Source organism: Phasianus colchicus, chromosome 5 (genome assembly GCF_987193195.1).
Source record: "Phasianus colchicus chromosome 5, bPhaCol1.hap1.1, whole genome shotgun sequence".
Classification (NCBI taxonomy): Eukaryota; Metazoa; Chordata; class Aves; order Galliformes; family Phasianidae; genus Phasianus; species Phasianus colchicus.
The window spans coordinates 2,259,290-2,278,632 of record NC_143440.1 but is presented as its reverse complement, the minus strand read 5'-3'; the positions used below and the strand labels follow the sequence as shown (position 1 = coordinate 2,278,632).

The 19,343-nt window shown below is 36.0% G+C and overlaps 1 long non-coding RNA gene across 7 annotated transcripts in view; it reads left to right on the top strand.

Annotated features, from left to right (window-relative positions):
* LOC116237910 (uncharacterized) overlaps positions 1 to 19,343 on the top strand; it is a 183,741-nt gene that overhangs the window by 49,596 nt on the left and 114,802 nt on the right. For 6 of the 7 annotated variants that reach the window (XR_016466573.1, XR_016466571.1, XR_016466577.1 and 3 more), the window contains exon 3: positions 9,574 to 9,739. This is a non-coding gene — a long non-coding RNA (uncharacterized LOC116237910). Of the gene's footprint in view, positions 1 to 8,808; positions 8,856 to 9,573; positions 9,740 to 19,343 lie in introns of those variants that run through there. The other variant, XR_016466576.1, reaches the window with a different exon arrangement.

Sequence of the window (19,343 nt, the reverse complement as noted above, 5' to 3'; positions counted from 1 at the left end):
TTGCTACATCTGCAAAGCTAGAAACATGATAGCAGAAGAAACAAAGGCGTAGAAGATATTTTGTTGCTCTTCTGCTTTCTATCTGAGATCAGGCAATAATGTGGCTGTAATTAACATGTAATGCTGGGGTCTCTTGGCTATTGTGTAGAGATAAGCTCCTGTTTGTGCAACAGCCTAGTTAGAAAGCTGAAGAGAATAACTTTTAGGAAACACTGCACTGAGGAGAAATGGCCTGCTTCATAGCATTCCTTTATGAGGAAGGTTTTTCTTCACTGTCTGCAGATGACATCTTTTTGGATTGTAAATATGTTTCCTGATCTTTGATTTCTCTTGTGCACCCAGGACTAGATAATAGGGTCTGTAGTGCTTAACATCTTCACTAATAACATTGATGATGGAATAGTTTGCAGGTGATACAAAACTGAGATGGGTGCTTGTTGATGGAAGTATTGCTGATCAGAGGGACTTCAGCAGGCTAGAGGAAGTGGATGAATAGGACTCTCATGAAGTTCAGTAGAGGGAAATGCAAAGTCCTGCACCAAGAGAGGAACAACTCCATACACCTGCACAGCCTGGGAATCAACCAGGCTGTATTAGGAAGAGCACCTCCCACAGGCTTGGAGAGATGGTTTTTCTGCTTTATTCCACACTGGTGAGACATAACTAGAGTATTGGGTCCATTTCTGGTCTTCCCCAAGAAAGACAGGATTGAGTGAGTCCATGATGGGTCATAAAGATGATTTAGTGGTCTGAAACATCAGTCACATGAGGAGAGCCACTGTGCAGCCTGGAGAAAAGGAGGCTCATGGGGGGGTGGGATGTTCCCTGTGTGTATAAATGCCTGACGTGGGGAAAAAAAAAAAAAAGACACTAAGACTTTTCTCATTGGTGCCCATTGAGAGAAAAAGAGGTCCTTCCCTTGACATTACACTACCAAACATTCTTCAGTGGGACTGTACCTTGATTTTGCATTCAAATTACAATAGTACAAGTACAGAAGCTGCACAGTGAGATGTTTAGAATCCAGAAACTGAATGCATGTATTCATGAATGTTAGAAGAAAGCAATGTGTGTAGAGCAAACTGAAGATATGAATGCCCCTTGTGAGTTTAAAATCAGGCTTTCAAAAACATTCAAGATATGTTTATTGTCTTCTCTAGGAGAATAGTGAAGTCTGCAATGCACCTAACATAAAGGCAGATAGATAGTTGAGTACAGGATTCCTGTATTGTAATTCTTTCATCTGTTCTCTGAACACGTATCAAGTAATTTAACTGTTCATTGATTCAGTTTTCATGTATGTGAGGTAGGGAACACATACAATCTGGCACAAGCATTGTGGAAATTAAACAGTTAAGTGTGTGCACTGTGCTTCACAAACACAGAGCCATGAAGAGTTAAATTGTATTCTTTCATATGCAGGTAACGTGCAATGTGCCTCCTTGTAAAGGTTATAGTACTTGTAACTGGTATGATTAAAAACATGCACATTTTAGAAGCACCCATAATTCATCTAAGCACTCAGTTTTCCAGATGAAATTTTCCAGGGCAGGTCTTATTCTTAAAGAAAATGTCTTGCTAACAGTCGTTAGTGAAAATGAGGAATAGTCACTCTGAATATTAAGAAGTGGAAAATTGTTACTTTTTCATCTCTTTTTTTACTTGTTTCTTTTCTTTTGGAGTAGAAAGCTAAGTATGAAAGTATAGATCATCATGTATTATTTTTAAAGTAGCTTGTGATCATATAATCATGCTATTACTATATAAAATCATAAAGGGAAGAGTTAGGGTTGTATTCATAACCTTCCTTACTTAATATTACCTGATTTTTTCTTATCTAAGCTTGTGCCTTCAATATTCCCCCTTATAGTAATTTGTATATAGAAGGCAACAAATTATTAACATTAATGCTTAGAAGAAAATATTTTGTTACGGTGTTTTTTTTTTGTCATGAAATAAATATCATGACAAAAATTAGTGCTTTTGTTATGACTTTTATCATGATATTTATTGCTTTATGCCACCTAGTGGACTTTATTTGTGTTCAACATCAGCTTTAACAGCTGCAGAACTTAAATGCTATAGCAGATGCTGTTCTAGAGTGACTTCTTCATGTCTTCTTGGTGCATGATTGGATAATGGAAGGTCTCATGGTGAAGTATAGTTATGCTCTTTATTGTGGAGGAATTAAACAAATTTAAATGACAAACGTTCAAAATATCATTACTAATTTGATCTGTAGCCAGGATATGTTTCAGTAGTGCAAATGTGTTTGTTTTTAGTTTGATTATGAATTGTGAAATACTAAAATAAGTAAGCTGATGAGAAAATAACCTACAGCAAGATAATACTGGGGGGAGTGTTTAAGGATTATAATACCACACTAAGTGGAATAATTGTCCTCGTGGGATTTGACTGTCCTGTAAAAATATGGTTGCCTTGCAGGGTGAATTTATTTTTAAATAAATTTTTGGGGGTTGGTTGGTTGGTTGGTTGACGTTGTTTTGTTTTCTTTTTAACGAAAAAAGCAAAAACCCATCTCTGCTGCATGAGGAGAGTTTTCAGATTTCAGAAATGTTTTATCTATAATGCTGATGTTAAATGTGAGGTCCTTTGTTTTAATTTAATTTGGAAAAGAAGTGCTATTATTCTTTAACAGCTTTCGAGACATATGTACTGACCCTGCCTGTTGTTTGCCAGGCAGTAAAACTAATTTTTCCAGCTTGTTCATTGACATATGCACCCATTCAAGTGCTAAATTATCTGTAGTAAATCTGTACAGCAGTGTTACTGCTTGTAGAGGGAGGTAGAGTAGTTGAAGCAAATGGGCTGAGACAAACATTTCTGATGGCTGATTAATTCCATCACAGAAACTTGGCAAGCATGTGCTTTCCATGTACAGTGTGGCCAATTGTCAGTCTTTATTGTGGATCTTGTATCTTTTTATCTTCAAACACTCCTCAATTTTTTGACAGGGAACTTGGTATCTTAAAACCCCTGGAAATGACATTTGTGTTTTGGTTTTCACTGAAGAAATTATACTTAAATATTTTTGATGCCCAATTAGAGTACATTGAAATGAGTGTGACGCACATATGTGAAAAATAGGAAAACATGAGGAAAAAAAAAAATCACTTAACAGTCATTATTCTTAAAAGTAAAGATTTTTAAATGCATCCAGGATTGTAGGATTTGGATTGGCTATGTTGGCAATATTGCACATAACTCTGGCATGGTAGATCTGAATGCAGGCATTTGGCATTCCAGCAATTTGTAACAGTCATCAATGGATCTTCCAAATATGTTATTTTTTGCTGGTGGAATTCCACTGGAATGAAAGTTGCCAAAACTATTTTTACTAGTAATTCTGATTTTTAAGTCAGAACTCCAAAAAATGTGTCCGTTATAAAATTGAGCTCTTTATCACATAAGCAGCTGTGACTGATGAATTCAGGTGTTTTATAATTTTTTGTAAACTTAGAAACACCAGTTCTGTCCTACGTGTCCATCTTACACCTGCCACAGTGTAGAACATAATAGCAGAAAGAAAAAAAAAACAATGCTCACCCAAACTAATGGCTTTACTGTAAAGATTTTAAAGTAGGAATAGTAGTACCTTGAAGGACAGATGTTCCAGCAAAAACAATATACTTTTACACTGCTGTCAAGCTGTTGAACCATAGAAACCAAGTTTAACTAAAAAGCAAATCTACAGAGGCCCCTTCTGCTGAGTTGTATTACACTGTTGTAACAGACTGAGTTTTAATCTTAGCCTGTAGATATGGGCAACCTGAAACACAGCACCATTGTCAAAAAGGAGCACGTGCTTTGCTGCTGTTCCTTTGCATCTTTGTAATACTAGAGGTTTTGTGACAGAGAATAATGTTTCATTTTATTAAATATTTACCAGCAATCTATTGGCCATATGTCAGAGAGTTTGCATGATGACAGACTCAGTATTCGTCACCTTTTCAAGAAGATTCTGTGAAATCTGTAGTGTTATACAAGTTCACAAAGCTTCTCAGAGTCTCAGGTTTTTGTTCTTTGTGCTGTCTTTGCTAAACTGGTGTCAGTGTTACATTTATTTTCTGCTGAAATGGTTTTCAGGAATGAGCTTTTCAAGACTTTTCTGTAGGGCACTGTGAAAGATGTCAGGATTCCTCTCTATGGTTCTGTTTATATTGCAGTATTTGTCTTCAAATATATTTTAAGTGTGGAGACACTTTCCATATGGAAACGTTATTAATCAAATAATATAATAATACTTTAAAGGCTATTTCCTCTCCTTTGTTGTTAGGATTATTCACCAATCCAGTTAATTTTATATACTGTTACGGAATAATTAACTACAATGCTGGAAATCTGGGTTAGGGATTTGTAAGGTTCAAATCTTTTTATGGGGGAAAAGCAGCCAGTATGCTTGTTAAAGTGTAAGATTCTGAGATCTTACTGATCCAACATGTTGTAGGTTCCGAAAAATATATTCCTCTCACCTTGTCTAAAGGTAATTATAATTTTCCACTTTTTCTGATACAGAACAAATTTTATGTAAGGTGACAAAATAGTGAAAATATGAATTACAATTAATTGGAAGTTATTAACAGTTTCTAATTCCTGTAACTTTGTGTGACAGTGTAAACAGGTATATTTACATACTTTAATGCAGAAAACTGATTGGATTTTAAGACAAAAAATGTATTTTATTGTCACAATTATGAATGTCAAAACATAAGTTACGAACAGATGATTGAGTGACATGCAAGAGAACATCTTTGGTTACCTAGAGGAAAAGGAAGGACATCAAGGGATGTCCTTTTCTATGATTTTCTTTTTCAAAATAGATTTCTCACAATTGTTTATGTCTCTAATATAATGTGCAGCATATATCCCAACAGGGACAAAATTATACCATCTCCAGCATCTAGGCATGCTGCCTGAGGAGATCTAAATAGCCCTGCTAGAAAATGCCTTAGCTCCTTATCCACCAATAAAACTTTCTCTGTGTCCACCTCACCGCACGCTGTAATCTCAGATGGACAGACATAATTAATTGGAGGTCTGAGCACTCTGTCCAACAATGGTAACTCTCAGTGCCTACCAGGAAAACACTTGACATTCATGTAATTTATCCCTAGAAGACTACTTAAGGATGAAGAGCCTTATGCCTCGTTATCAATCTGTATTGCAGGTGGTAGTTGGATGAGAAGTCAGGCTGGCAGTTTCTTTTATTTCCAGTTCTTCAATGTTTTGATCAAAGCTAATGAAACAGTGTGGAGGGCACAATAGTCCGGGACAAAATAGAGGGGATCAGAAATCATGCCATGCCTTGCAGACAGAGCTGACCAGATATTACATCTTTATCTTTTTTTGTGACTCAGCATTAGGCAATAAATTAACTCCATTACTTTATTAACCTGCACAAAATATTCTCACTACATAGGCTTCTGTGACACACAGGGAAATTAATTAGGTGATTTTTGTTGGATAAGCAGTATTTATTTTCCTTTTCCTCTCTCTCTCTCTCTCCCTTTTTTTTTTTTTTTGGCTATTAGAACAAGTTTAACAACACAGCCATAATCTAAAATCCAGCTAGAAAAGAAAGCATAGTAGCAACAAGCTTTAAAATTTGTATTTATTTATTGCTATTATTTTATTGTAAATTTTTGTAGAGCAAAATATCAAAACAGAATGACTAGTCACTGGATGTCTGGGGCCTGATGAAGAAAAACAGTAAAGATATTATTACAATTGAAATCTATGGCCATCTCTACAGTTCTGGTTTTGCCATGTTGTATGCTGTGTGTACTTGAAAAAGCACATTAAACTTTACAACTGAAATTGTTCTGTTGCTTGTAAGCAAGCATTCTTGTCAGGTAGACTAGAATGCCCTACCTTTTAGAAGGAAGTGTACCTGGACCAGTTTCTGAGGTGTTGTTCACAATTGTGTCTTGAGACAAATGAGAGACAAATAAGAGACAATTGAAACAAACAAAAACCAACCCCCCCAAAACCCCAAACCCTCAAAAAGTACAACAGAGTGAAGGCTGAATGCTTTTAATGCAATACTGGAGCATACATTACATCAAAGAAAAAAAATGTATATTTATAGGGCATAAAACCTTGTTTGTGATGAAACAATTGAACTCATTTTGACATCCATATTATTCACAACTAAACTCTTTGCAGACAAAGTAGAGAAGGTATAAAGAAAATGTATAGAATTGTGGGTGATGAGTCAATCTGCAGTAGCTGAATATCACCACCCTCTGCAGATGACTGTGGCTCAAGGTATAAAGTAGATTTGCAGCAACCTTTTTATGAAGGCAGTAGAAGTATGATGATAGTTGACCAATTCTAAATCATGAGGAGCAAAGAGCAACATTTGAATGGAACCATCCATATCTAATTAAGAAAAATGAATGCTTCCGGTATATGTCAGTTTTTTATGGTGGAAAAAATTGCAAGCTGCAATTGAATTCATGAGTTTTGAGTGTCCAAATTTGTTAAAAAAAAACAAAAGTACAACACCTGAAAAGTACTCATTTTTTGTATTACATCCTCTCCACTATATCTCTAGGACAAAGTTAATGACATACAAGCTAATAAAAACTCAATTAAAAAAAAAAAAAAAGCCTTTGTTTAAAATGATTATATTATTTACTATACATAAAAAGTAAAACTCTCAAACACATATATGTATTTTGCAAGCAGCTTCTGTATTGAATGAAGGCCATTTTTAATCAATAATGAAAAACCTCGATGTCTACCAGTCGTTTCCCTGTAGTAGCTAACATGCTAAATAGTATTTTTTTCTTCTTCTGAGAGAAGACATTTATGAATGCTGTGTTGGCTTTTCAAGATTCTTTTCCTGTATGGCTGAAGCCCTTCTATTTTAGTGTTCTGAGTTGCACATGAATCCCCCTAGCTCTTAGCTCCTCGATCTTTCAATACAGATTGATATTGCTACAGGTAATCCAAAGCACACTCAACTGCTTATTACTTTCAGGCTTTGAGTAGAAGCCCTAATGAGTTGGCTAGGCAGAGCTCTTCTCCCAGCTGGTTGAGACACAACTGTTTGGTGTTAGGACAAGCCCCTAGGGAAGATGAGAGGGGGAAGGTGAGGACTTGACAAGGCCATAGGCTGCTGTAGCAACACCAGCCCTGAGTGGGAAGGGAGATGGTGTTCAAGATAATACTTAAATCAGAAGTTCTGTAGAGCCCCTGAGCTAGGAGAAGTGTGGCTCTGGGCAAAACAGTGAACTTAATGCTTTGTTGCAGAAAGAGAGATGTAGTTAATCAGAGACAGTTGAAAATGAGGTAGTATTTATTTTAAGGGCTCTGAATATAAATAAACTGCTTCCAGAATTCAAAAGAGCTGAAGGTCCATCTGAAGCCAGCAAAGAGTGCCCCAGCTCAGTGCTTATCTGCTGGGAAACTGAGTATTAGAACAATCCATCTTCTCCTACTTCATTCACTTCTGATACCCACAGCAATCAATGAAGAACAGAAAGGCCTTGTGCATGCCAGGTGCACTATTCAGTAATCATCCTCCCACAAAGAGGTTCAACCCTTCCTTTGTTGCCAAGGTTCAGGGAATAGAGTGCACGACCAAGTACAATAGCTTTCTTCGTAAATTCTGTAACTCTTTCAGTCTGCAGTGGCGTGGTGTAACGTTTCTGTTAGCTGGGAGAGCGAGTAGCTTTTTCCAAACCTACAAGAGCTATTCCGAATCGATTCCTAAGCGTTAGAGTGATTCAACCTTCACCTTCTCTGCCAGCATATGAAACATCGGCAGCCACGTATGCTTTGAGTTCTTGCCAAGTGCACTTATGATTCAAGAGAAAATAATGAGGAAAAATGGCTTCATAACTATTGCATATTAAAAAAAAAAAAAAAAGAAAAAAAAAAACCTTGGAAATTTTGTTTGAGGTGGATTAAGTTGTCTGCAGTGCACAGAAAGTTCTGAGCCTGGGAAGTTACTAGAAATGGTAGTTCTTGAAACCTGTCATGTGTTCCAAACCCAGGTTGTTAGAGAAGCTATATTTTTAAACAAGTACAACAGTTTAACAATGAAAACAGCTAATATTCTGAATCCTCTCTTTGTTCTTAATGTGAAGATAAGCACAGACAATCAGGAGTGTTTCCAGCAATTACTATGTGCCACTCTTTCAAAACTCTACTATCTCTAAAGAATGTATGGCAAATCTCTGAAGTGTGAAAGGATAAAGTAAAATTACAAAATAGGAACTTTGAGAAACATGGAAAATGTTGCATAGCCCCATTAATATGTCAGTTCATTTTAAGTTTCCACAAATAGCAAGCAATATGAAATCAATTGTTATAATTTCTGCCCTTTGCAGAATTCTATAAAAATAAATTTAACAACATGCAGCAGGAAAGCTTTGCCATGCTCTCCTTGGTGATGTAGAACACTGATGCACAGTTGAATTATCTTTGTCTTTGGTGAATTTTGATTCAAGCCATGAAATAAAGGATCAGCTAACATTTCTTTCCTTCACCAAACAGCGGCTGCTTTGCATGCCTGGCATTAATATTTTGAGAGAGTGTATGAATACATGAAAAAAAAAAAAAGTAAGTTTAATTAGTTTCAAAGAGCTACTCTAAAAACAGACTGTTTTAGTGATCTAAGTTGCAGATAAATCTTAAAAACTAGGGATGACATCAGTCTACTCCTCAATTTTATTATTAGATTTTATGATAGCATGTTAATGTGAACCTTTTAGTTCAAGCATCAGAAAAACAGCAATGAGTGTAATCCAGACCTAGTCTATGTCCCTTCTCTTTTCAGACTGTTGAGAGAAGTCTGACTGGTGGGGTAACTTTTCACCATGCAGGTATGGCCACAGTCATTACTCATTCAAAGAAAGGAAAAAAAAACCAGCCATAACTATACAACTGAAAGCTGTCTAGGACAAAATTATTTTCCTGAAAAAATGGCATGCTGTGATAATTGTAACCTCTTGAGAATTGGGTTTTCTAAAAAGAGCTGTTGACAGATTTTGTGATCGGGTACTTCAGTTTGGTTTTTCATTTTGTTCTATTCCTAGACATGAAAAGTATCTGTTTCAAGAACTTAATTCACAAATTGATCTGCTTTGAAACACAGAAGTCTAGCAAAATATGCTAATACAAAAGAACTTGTATTTGTAGAATCAGATAAAGAATGTTAATGTTAGCCTTGCTTGAAACTTTATTAAAAACAAATCAGAAGCTATAAGTTCCTCTTTCCAACCCCTCCCCAGTTTTTTCTTTTTTGGTGAAACATGCTTTCTTAGAAAAGGCACTTTCTGCATGATTTTGGCACTCTTTGGGTGTGTACATTTGGAAAAAAATATGAGAAACATTTTATCTAGAAAGCTTATTAGTAATTCAGCAATAATTCTAGGTACATTGAAAAGTACTTTGAAAATAAGTTTGTCTTGACAGCAATAATAGAATTTGGTTCTTCTGCAGTATTTTTTCATGAGTTGATAATTATTAAGACATAAAAAGCATAGAAATTAATTAATTTAATTAATTTTGCAGCTGAGCTTTTTTTTTTTTTTTTTTCAGGAGACTAAAAATGGTCTGGCTGATCTACAGCTCACACATGTTGGTAATTAAAGCATCATTGATTTGATGCACCTGGCTGAACTCTTGAGTGGAACACAGAAAGTGGAAAGTTACTCTGTCTGCATGGTATTTTACTCCAAAAGAGAAGTAGCAAAAATGGGAATGAGTAAGTAAACTATTGTGGATTCTTTTTTGTTGTTGTTGTTGTTGTTGTTGTTTGTTTTGTTTTGTTTTGTTTTTTAAATGGTGAAGGGGCTTTTTTTGTTTCTGTGTTTTAAAAGTGTATTGTACAGAGTGCAGCATAGTTTTTCTCTAATCTGTGTAGAGTTGCTGGAAAAGTGATTTTCAAGGAAAGCTGCAATTTAGTTATGAAGTGGTCCAAACTAAAGAAAAAAAAGAATTCTTAAAATTATTTTTAAGCTGAATCTCTAGTATAAGAATAATGACAGTTTCTTAACCTGTGACAAAATATGTGTTGTACAAGAAAAGCTTTGTTACTTGAGTTTCCACTTTGCTAAGTTTTAAGCAAGTTTCTGAGTTGTTGGCTTCTTGTGTTGGTTAAACTAAGGAAGAATTTGGATGTGTGCTCCTGAATTTTGGCTTTCAGCAGCAAACAGCTTACAAACAGAAATGAAAATCGAATAGCTCATATTAGTGAAGCTGCCCCCTCCAAGCCCCCAGCCTTAGGATTTACGTTTAACACTGTGGATTTACTGAACTTGTGCTCTGTGTAATGAGGTATGTTAATACTCCCCATGATTCCGTACAATAAAAACGGTCCTTAAATATTAAGTATGTTGTGTTATTGGAGGACAATGTGCCAGTTAATCCTTAACTCACATAGAGCAAGAAAGTAACATTATATGCTTTATCACCAAATATTGAAGTGATGGTACTGTCTAGAAGAGAATTCAATATTACTGGTTCCAAAAAATATAAGAGCAAGATTAAGCATGACTCTGTAGCCACTGATTGAAATTCATGTATGACTCAACAGACTTGATCTATGTGTGTGTGTGCGGGTAAAACATATTTGTGAAACCTCTCATTTTTTTTGAAGCTTTCTCTTGGTATTTTATTTTTTAAACTTTGTTTTTCATGACTCTTCAGGTAGTTGATGTTCCATTTTTCTTAAAGCTTAAAAGGTCAAGACTAGTCGTTGGTTATTGCTTGATACCTTTCTTTTCTAGAAAGATACATCTCTTTTTGGTTTTGGAAGTTTGCTTTCTTGATGTATCCTGAAGTGACAAGAATAAAACAGAAAAAAAAGAATATAAGTGAATGCTTCTGAGATTGTTACTTTATGCAAATAGAAGATGAAACCAGTTTGGAAAAATCATTTTAAATTCAGTTTTTACTTTATAAGTAATGTTGAAACGTAGATTTACATTGGAGAAATTGTAACTAGCTCTGTAGCATTAAATTATAAGTGTACAATAAACCTAACGTACAGTAATTATTGCTGGAAATACTGTATACAAGTAGCTGCTTGCCAGCTCCATGATGAGAACAGTTATCCCTTAAGGTGCAAGAGCTAATTATAATAGAAAATACAGCTGCTCTTCAAGGTCACAACGAAACTGGAAATACTTGATCAGTAAGCTCCCATTTCAGAAGAAATTTACTTTATTTCCTATTCAGTTTCATTTTTATTGACTGAAACTTGAACCTGGAGCTACAGGTCTGCTATTTCGTTAAGTACGCTGACAGAAAATTAGATATTTAATTAAGTGTGAAAACATTAAAATAGTAATAATTTAAAAAATTGATTGTCCAATGCACTTACCTAGCAATCAGTACTGGGGTAAGCTTGAAACACTGTGTGAATAAACAGTTTATGCTGTAACTAGGAGAGTTGTGTTCCTTATTCAAAATATCTGAAAAATAGGAATTTAAACATTGCTTGCTTGTATTTTTACGTATGAAACTTACTGGAATTGTTATTTGGCCACAGATGGTACCCAGCCAGCAGGTAGCTGCCTTATTCAAATATTAATCAATTAGAAGGGGCTTAGCTACTACTATTACTCTTGAGAAAAATGTGAATTATAGAAGTGACAAAAAAAAAAAAAAGCTAATGAAGAAAGGGCTCTCATATAGGTCCAGCACAGGTTTCTTACCTTTCTCTAGCACTTGGAGCTAGTCACATCAGAGTGTAAAGATCAACTAGCTGGTTATGATCTAGCATTCTTTCTCCTCTTGTTCATTAAATTGTTAAAGTTTTAATGAGCTCTGTGTGACTTTTTCTAGACTTCAGCATATAAATCTTCAATATATACTAGTTCAGATGAAGTAAGATAAAAAAAAAAAATCTTCCATATTCAGAAAGATCCACATCTTATAGTGTTAATTCTTCAGGAAGCTATTGGAATAACTTTTCTTGCGTGCTGTGTTTATCATAGTCAAGTGCTCTCCCATGTCCCAAGCCTTAGTAATTCAACAGTTTCTGTCACCTTTTCACAGCAGTTCATACTGTTAGTCAGCATAACACATAGAGATGTGAACCATGACGCTCAGTAGAGTTCCTGGAAAAAAGTATGACCGAGTTATTACTTAATTTATAACAGAAAAGAAGTCTTAACCTGCTAGCAATGAGTAAGCAGCAAGCCTGCCATTGAAGAGCTAAGGCTAAGGATTGTTTTCTTTGTTTGTTTTCTGTAAATCGCTTAAGTGAAAACTTTTCTTGAGTTTCTTATATGTCCTTAATGAAATTTATTTAGAAACAGCTATAAGCTGAAAGTCTTGTTCTTAGGACCTATGTTTCTAAAGGCTTAACATTGTTTAAAAGTAGGGAAATAAACTGTCCTACTCACTGGAAACTTGCATCATTTCTAAGTGTTCCCTTGTCTGATAAGAACTGCATGATAGTTTTAATTATGAGTTTAATGAGAAGTCCATTTCATTGTACTCTGCCAGATGATGTAGTTAAAAGCAAAATAGTGCCTGAAAGAGCTAAATATGCAGTCTGACTGAGCAGAAACAAATTGAATAAGTGTACAGAAGCAATAAAAGAGCTGCAGATAGCTTAATAGATGTCATCAATCAGAGAAGCAAGCACTGTACAACAAATGTGGCATGGTGTTTGTGACCTTGCTACACTAAAAGAGGGATTTAAGAGCTAGATCAAGCAAAATAGCACATTTGCAGCTGCAGGCACAGACATAAACAAAAATGGTATATTTGGAAACAAGCAAGGCTAGAAGTAGATGAAATGATATGAAGCTCTAGGATTCAATATATGTGTGCTTTCATACCTGTTTGCAGATGATACCAAGTTGGGAGGGAGTGTTGATCTGCCTAAGGGGAGAAAGGTACTACAGAGGGACCTGGACAGATTAGATCGATGGGCCAAGGTTAACTGTGCAAGTTTCAGTAGGGCCAATTGTTGGGCCCTGCATTTTGGTCACAACAACCCCAGGCAACCTACAGGCTTGAGGAAGAGTGGCTGGAAAGCTGTCTGATGGAAAGGAACCTTGGTGTACAGTTGGCTGAATATGAGCCAGCAGTGTGCCCAGTTGACCAAGAAGGCCATGGCATCCTGGCTTGGATCAGCAATGCTGTGGTGAGCAGGACCAGGGAAGTCATCCTACCTCTGTACTCAGCACTGGTGAGGCCTCACCTCGAGTACTGTGTTCAGTTTTGGGCACCTCAGTACAGAAAGGACATGGAGGTGCTGGAGCAGGTCCAAAGAAGGGCAACAAGGCTTGTGAAGGGCTTGGAGAATATGGCCTATGAGGAGAGACTGAAGGAACTGGGGCTGTTCAGTCTGGGGAAAAGGAGACTGAGGGGAGATGCTATTGCTCTCTTCCAATATCTGAAAGGTGCTTACAGCAAAAGCGGGGTTGGTCTCTTCTCACTGGTGACAGGACGAGGGGAAATAGCCTGAAGTTTCACCGGAGTTGGATATCAGGAGACACTTCTTTACAGAAAGGGTTGTTAAGCACTGGAATAGGCTCCCCAGGGAGGTGGTTGAGTCACCATACTTGGATGTGTTTAAAAACTGTTTGGACGTGGCACTCAGGGACATGATTTAGTGGAGGGTTGTTAGAGTTAGGGTAGTATGGTTAGGTCATGGTTGGAGTTGATGACCTTTAAGGTCTTTTCCAACCAGAGTGATTCTATGATTCTATTTTTCTAATAGTCTCAGCAAGTTTGCACGTTTATATTTTCCACTTTGCTATACAGCGTGAGGACAATCTGAAAATGTGATGAAAGATCCAGGTTTTCAAGGCTTTCTGGTTTTAGGCATGCAGCTATCCAAGTACTCTGTAAGTATTCTTAAGTATTCCATTAAAGATAGAATTAAGTGAAAATTAAAGTGACATAAAACAATGGCTTTGGAGATGGAAGATGAAAATGGAAAAGAAAAAAAAAAAAAGCACGTGAGCTGCTTGAATGTTGCTAGAAGCATTTGAGAGTACTCCAATTTCTTTTTATGACAAAAAATTATACTTTGCAGTATTGAAAATGAAAAATAATTGCTGTCTGTTGTTAGACTGGAAATTCTGGATGAAATCCATTGCTTTATTAGTTATGACAATCTCATGGTTGCAGTGTATCACTGCAAATTTTTTACGGTGCAGATTTTTAAATGGGGTACTTGATAAGGCATTCCACTACTTTGTATGTTGCGTAAAAAAGACACCTAGGGGTAGATTGATATTTTTGTTCTTGTTGGGGGATTTTATTACATTTTCAGTTCTCAAACATATTTAATTCTGTTTTTTCAACATACAGACATATTCTCCTTTAGTAGAACAGTTAGATTGAGCTAGCGTGGAACTTCTGGAAACTTTTCCAGTTGAGTTTGCATGGGACAGGTCACATAAACGCATGTTCTAATTGCAGGGGCAGGCATCTGTCGTTTGAAATGGGTCACTTATCAAACTACAGTTCAGTTTGCCATTTCTCCTTCATTACAGGTGTTCTAATTGTTGGAGCAACATTGTGGCTTTGTGAATAATTGTATTTAAACATTACCACTTCAGGTCGTCAGTTTTATCATAGAAGTTATTGAAGTAATTGTAATGATTCTGTCATTGGTGTCTAGCTAAATGAGCAATTTGTGTAGCATTTAAAAAAATCCATCTATATTGTGATATGTATGATGTTAATGATGAGATTCATAGATGGGTTTTACCAAGAATAACCACTGAAGGTATCAGCAAGATATCTATATGATATCCACAGTATTCTTCCAAGAGGATTTCCTGAAAAGGTTGAATTTTTTGAGAAATGTTTGTTTTCAGTCCTTGGATTTGTACTAAAGTTCAATAGTATTTTAAACTTAAGATTTCAAAAGATACTGGTTTAGAAAGATGGGGGTGTCTCGGACTTTGTGTCTTGATACAGACAGTTTACTTGAAACTGACTTGGTATAAGCTTGATGCTGTATAGTTGGTGCCTAAAATGTTTTCTGACCTGAGTTTATTCCTGTTGGAAGGGGGAACTTGACTCAATTTGTCACAAACTCCTACATAATGTTTTGCACTCATTTATATGTGCTGTTGTCCTTCCTTTAACTCCACACTGAGATGTGTGGAAGTGGCCTGGTTTACCTTTCTACTGAAAACAGTTTCCTAAGAATGAGATTACCTTCTGCCTAGATAGGAATAGAATTATCTTAGAAATAAGTACAGTACTGTAGAAGGATGTGATGAATTAAATCATGAAGTTTAATTCTGCTTTATTTGCTAACTTCAGAAACATACATTCAATATTAGGTCTCTCAGTTTCATCCACAGTTTGGCTGTACTTGAACAGTTCAGGTAGGACTGCAAGGAAACGAAGTACTAGTGTCCAGTATGTGCCACTTATTCATTATCCTAATGATGTGAAATGTTTAACTTCCTTCGGATTCCACAAACTGTTCTGCACTGGATTTTGTATGAGAAGAATCCATGATAACCCGGTGACTGGAATATATCTATATAAAGAACATGGTGACTAATTAAAAGTTGAAAATGTGTTGCTGTCCTCATGCTTTCTCTAAGGCTTAGTTCTCCGTGTGCATTTCTGTCTGACTAGCAGAAAGACTTTCAGGAGTGGGGGGTCTCCAGCAAAGACGAATTGAGCATCCCTGTGAAGGAACCCCTGGGAGGCTCTGCTGCCTGGTGTAGCTATTGATCTAAGGAAGTAAGAGGCTTCAAAATAGCTACTGGAAAGAGAAGGGAGAGGAGTTTTTGTAATTGCTAGTAATTTCTGCGTTAATAAAATTAGGAACCTCTGAGCATTGTATTGCTTGGCAGAGAGCAGCCTAGTTCTATTTCTTATTTTGAATAAACTATGAGTAGAAGTGCTTAGATTTTAGTAGGAATGAATTGCAAATCTGTGCATGAGTTTCTACCTGTGATTTACATTAACTAAATCAAGCACCAACTCTTTTACTATTGTCCTGAAATGGATTATAAATTCAAGTATCTACTTCGGTTGTGAAACCTGACACTAGCTGGTTGAAGCTCATGAAAGTGCATAAAACTGTGTAGGGTTACCAGGCAGTTTTCTGATTGGCTCTGTAAGGAGGCAATAAAACTTTTGTTCTATGATACTAAATTGCAATTTTATTTTTAATTTGTGTGAATAACAATATTAAAGCCAGGTATTTAATTACAAAAATGTCCTATTGCAGTTTGCCACCTGTGGTTGCACCCTGGATTTGTATATAATGAAGAGGGTTCTTTACTACAAAAAGCCAGTCACTAAAGAGAATGCACTTAACAGGCAGAACTCTCTAGGACACTGATACTGTTCAATGAGTGAACCAAAAATAGGACTGGAGGAGCTGACGCACACAAACTCTGAGGTCAGAATGAAAACTGGTTTATCTGAAGATGGCATAAAGCTGAAGGAACTGAGACTTTACCTCCGGCAGCTTTTTTGAAGATGTGGTTGCTGCCTTATGTTGCAAAGGCTGTGTTATTTTTATCATTTTTAGGTTGCTGTTTGTAGTGTTCTATTGAAAAAAGAGTTCAGCCTCTAGATACGCACATAATCCAGAGGAATTGTTCTCATGCACTTTCTTACATAACAGCTATGCATTTATTCCCTCTGAAGAATGAACTCTTCGGTCTAGGACCACAGATATATTCTGCTAGGATATATTTTTTCAGTTTTAAAAAAAAAAAAAACCAAAACTTTTTAATCTACTTTCATCACAGGAACTTTCATAATAGATTTTTCAGGAAGGTCTTAACATTTCAGAGGGTAAGAAGAACCTTAGGCAATATGATGTAGCACCTTTGAGAGTTTTCAAATTAATGCTGTTGTAATTGCAGTACTGGAATGAGAATTTTCTTTCAAAGACTTCTGGCCTTTTTGCAATGGAGCGCTTTTTAGACGTGTTTTGAACTGCTGTGAGTGGATATCAGTGTGGTATATGAGGCTGCAATTCTTACTTCTGAACACATAGGAGTAGTGAGATACATAAATGGTAACTTGCTCAGACAGATGGCACATCTATTTAGCATCTACTATCTCTTGGTAACAACTATCTGCAGATTGTCTAGTAGTCCTTTTTTGTCCTTTTTTCAGACTGTATTTGAGGTTGTTTGGAAGTTGAATTATTTACTTTTTTGGGGTGTGTTATCATACTTTCATATGAGAAAATCAGGAATGTGATGGAATGTTTTTGGGAAAGATACAAACTGTCAGCAGTTAGGAGGAATAAGAGGAATAAGACTTGCAGCTAATATACTTCATTTAAGGTATGGGAAAAAAAAAAAAAGTCCATGAAACTAGACTGCATACTTGACCTTGTGATACGTTAACATCAGTAGCATGGAAGGGTCAAGAGAAAAACCGGCAGTGAGCAACAGGTTACTTTTTTGTCATTATTCATTCAGGTCTCTTAGACCTTTTAAAATGTTAATAAAGAGACTGTATTCTCTCTTTAGGGAAAAAAAAATCCTATGAACCTGACTTTGTTTTATCAATAGTATTATGAATGAGCACATGGGCTACTATGAGATTAATAAGCATCCTCAGTTCTGTCTCTTTCATTCACCAAGTAATGGATTAGAAGTCTTGCTACAGAGGGAGAACCTGCTTTGATACCAACATGAAAAGGCACTTCTATACTGAAAGATGAGTTGTCTATAAATAGATAGCAGTGATGTTACTGCAGTTCGTTCCATTAAAAACATCAGTGAACCAGAGTAATGCTTAATAATTAATGAATATGATTTAAGTCCATTTTAAACTGATGACAATTTTTAATGGCCCTCTAATATTTATAAGAAACTCTTACGTCCCATAATTCTAATGATTAAATTTTCCTGAACTTTACTGAAAGTTATGCCTGTAAAACAGGATTACTACTAAATGGTCTTTGTGATATGCTTTATTTGCATCACTCTTAAAATGTCCTCAGGCTTTGTAGACTTGCCTGTTTTGTGTGACATAGTGTATTTCTTTTAAGTTACTATTAACTAACACTTTTCTATTTTACAGAAATGAAAAATCCTGTACACAAAAAACATTTGACTAAAATGAATGCTATTTTCATGTTTTTCATACTGAAAGTTTAGATTGTGTCAAAAGAACATACAAGAAGACAAAACTATACACAGAAGACTTTCATTTCATGGCAAGTAGCAAATTTCTCTTGCTGTTAATTTTTTGCTCCTAGGACCCTGTTGATAGGGTTGGTAACAGAGTCCAAGCCTAAATTAGTTAGATCGTACATGTGTTAATGTCTCTTTATAGTTTAGAGTGTTTAGCAGAGGTTTGAGAGATATTAGTCATTGTGGAAATATGTAGAACACACAAAGATTGCTGTTCCTGCCATGTTCTGACATGGATTTAACATCTTTCTGGGAAGTGCTGTTAGCATTCTCAGTGTAGATTTAGCCACACCAGAACTAATACAAGTTGTTCATCTTAGTTCAGTGAATTAATTTCCATTAAGGAGCTTCTCCCTGAATAATAGAAATTTTGTTCTCATGATCTTTCTGAGGAGGTTCAATCCAACCTGTTCAACATGTTCGATGAGTGCTGGAATGTGATTTGGAATCTATGTGTATTCCTAGAGGAACAATGGTGGAAAAACAAAATAGTGTTGCTGATTATTTTATTATTATTGCAATTATATGGTACCCATTCTTGTCGCAGGACATCCTGAGGTATGCCAGCATTCCTGCTTTTTCCAGCCCTGCCTCTCCTGTTAATAGATTAATGGTGTGTGTGCACTAGCTTTCTAGGTAAGGGCTTCTACGTTCTCTACAGATTTAGTGAAGAAAAAGCTGTATGTTATTTCATACTGAATAAGAATTTGTAGGTGATTGACAGGGAGAGTTCTGAATATCCAATTCTCTCTATATTACAGATGCTTAAATCACAGCTACATGCTAGCCACTAGGGACTCACAGTAAATGCTTTCTTCTGAAGGCAGATACACAGCTAAGACAGTGGTTATATTTTTCTAATCGTTATATTCACTTAGGAAAAGATCTCAGTTATTGGACATTATTATCCTGAGACTTTGCTCAGAACTGTTTTGATCTCAAGAATATTCCGGCTTTTTCTGATTACTGTTCTGGATCCAAGCTTGATGTCTTGATTTGAAATAAGACTACTGCAAAAAAGAGGCAGGATGTGTGAGTCTACAGGTGTGTGAGTCCAGAGGTTTGTGATGGAATTTGGCATTGTAATTTTTTATTCTAATGCTCTTAATGTATTTTAATTATTACTCAGATTGCATAAATGCAGTCCCTGTCCCTGTTTTCAGGAAAAGAATCTGGAGCAAAGGGAATTGGAAGTATGTGATTTCATTC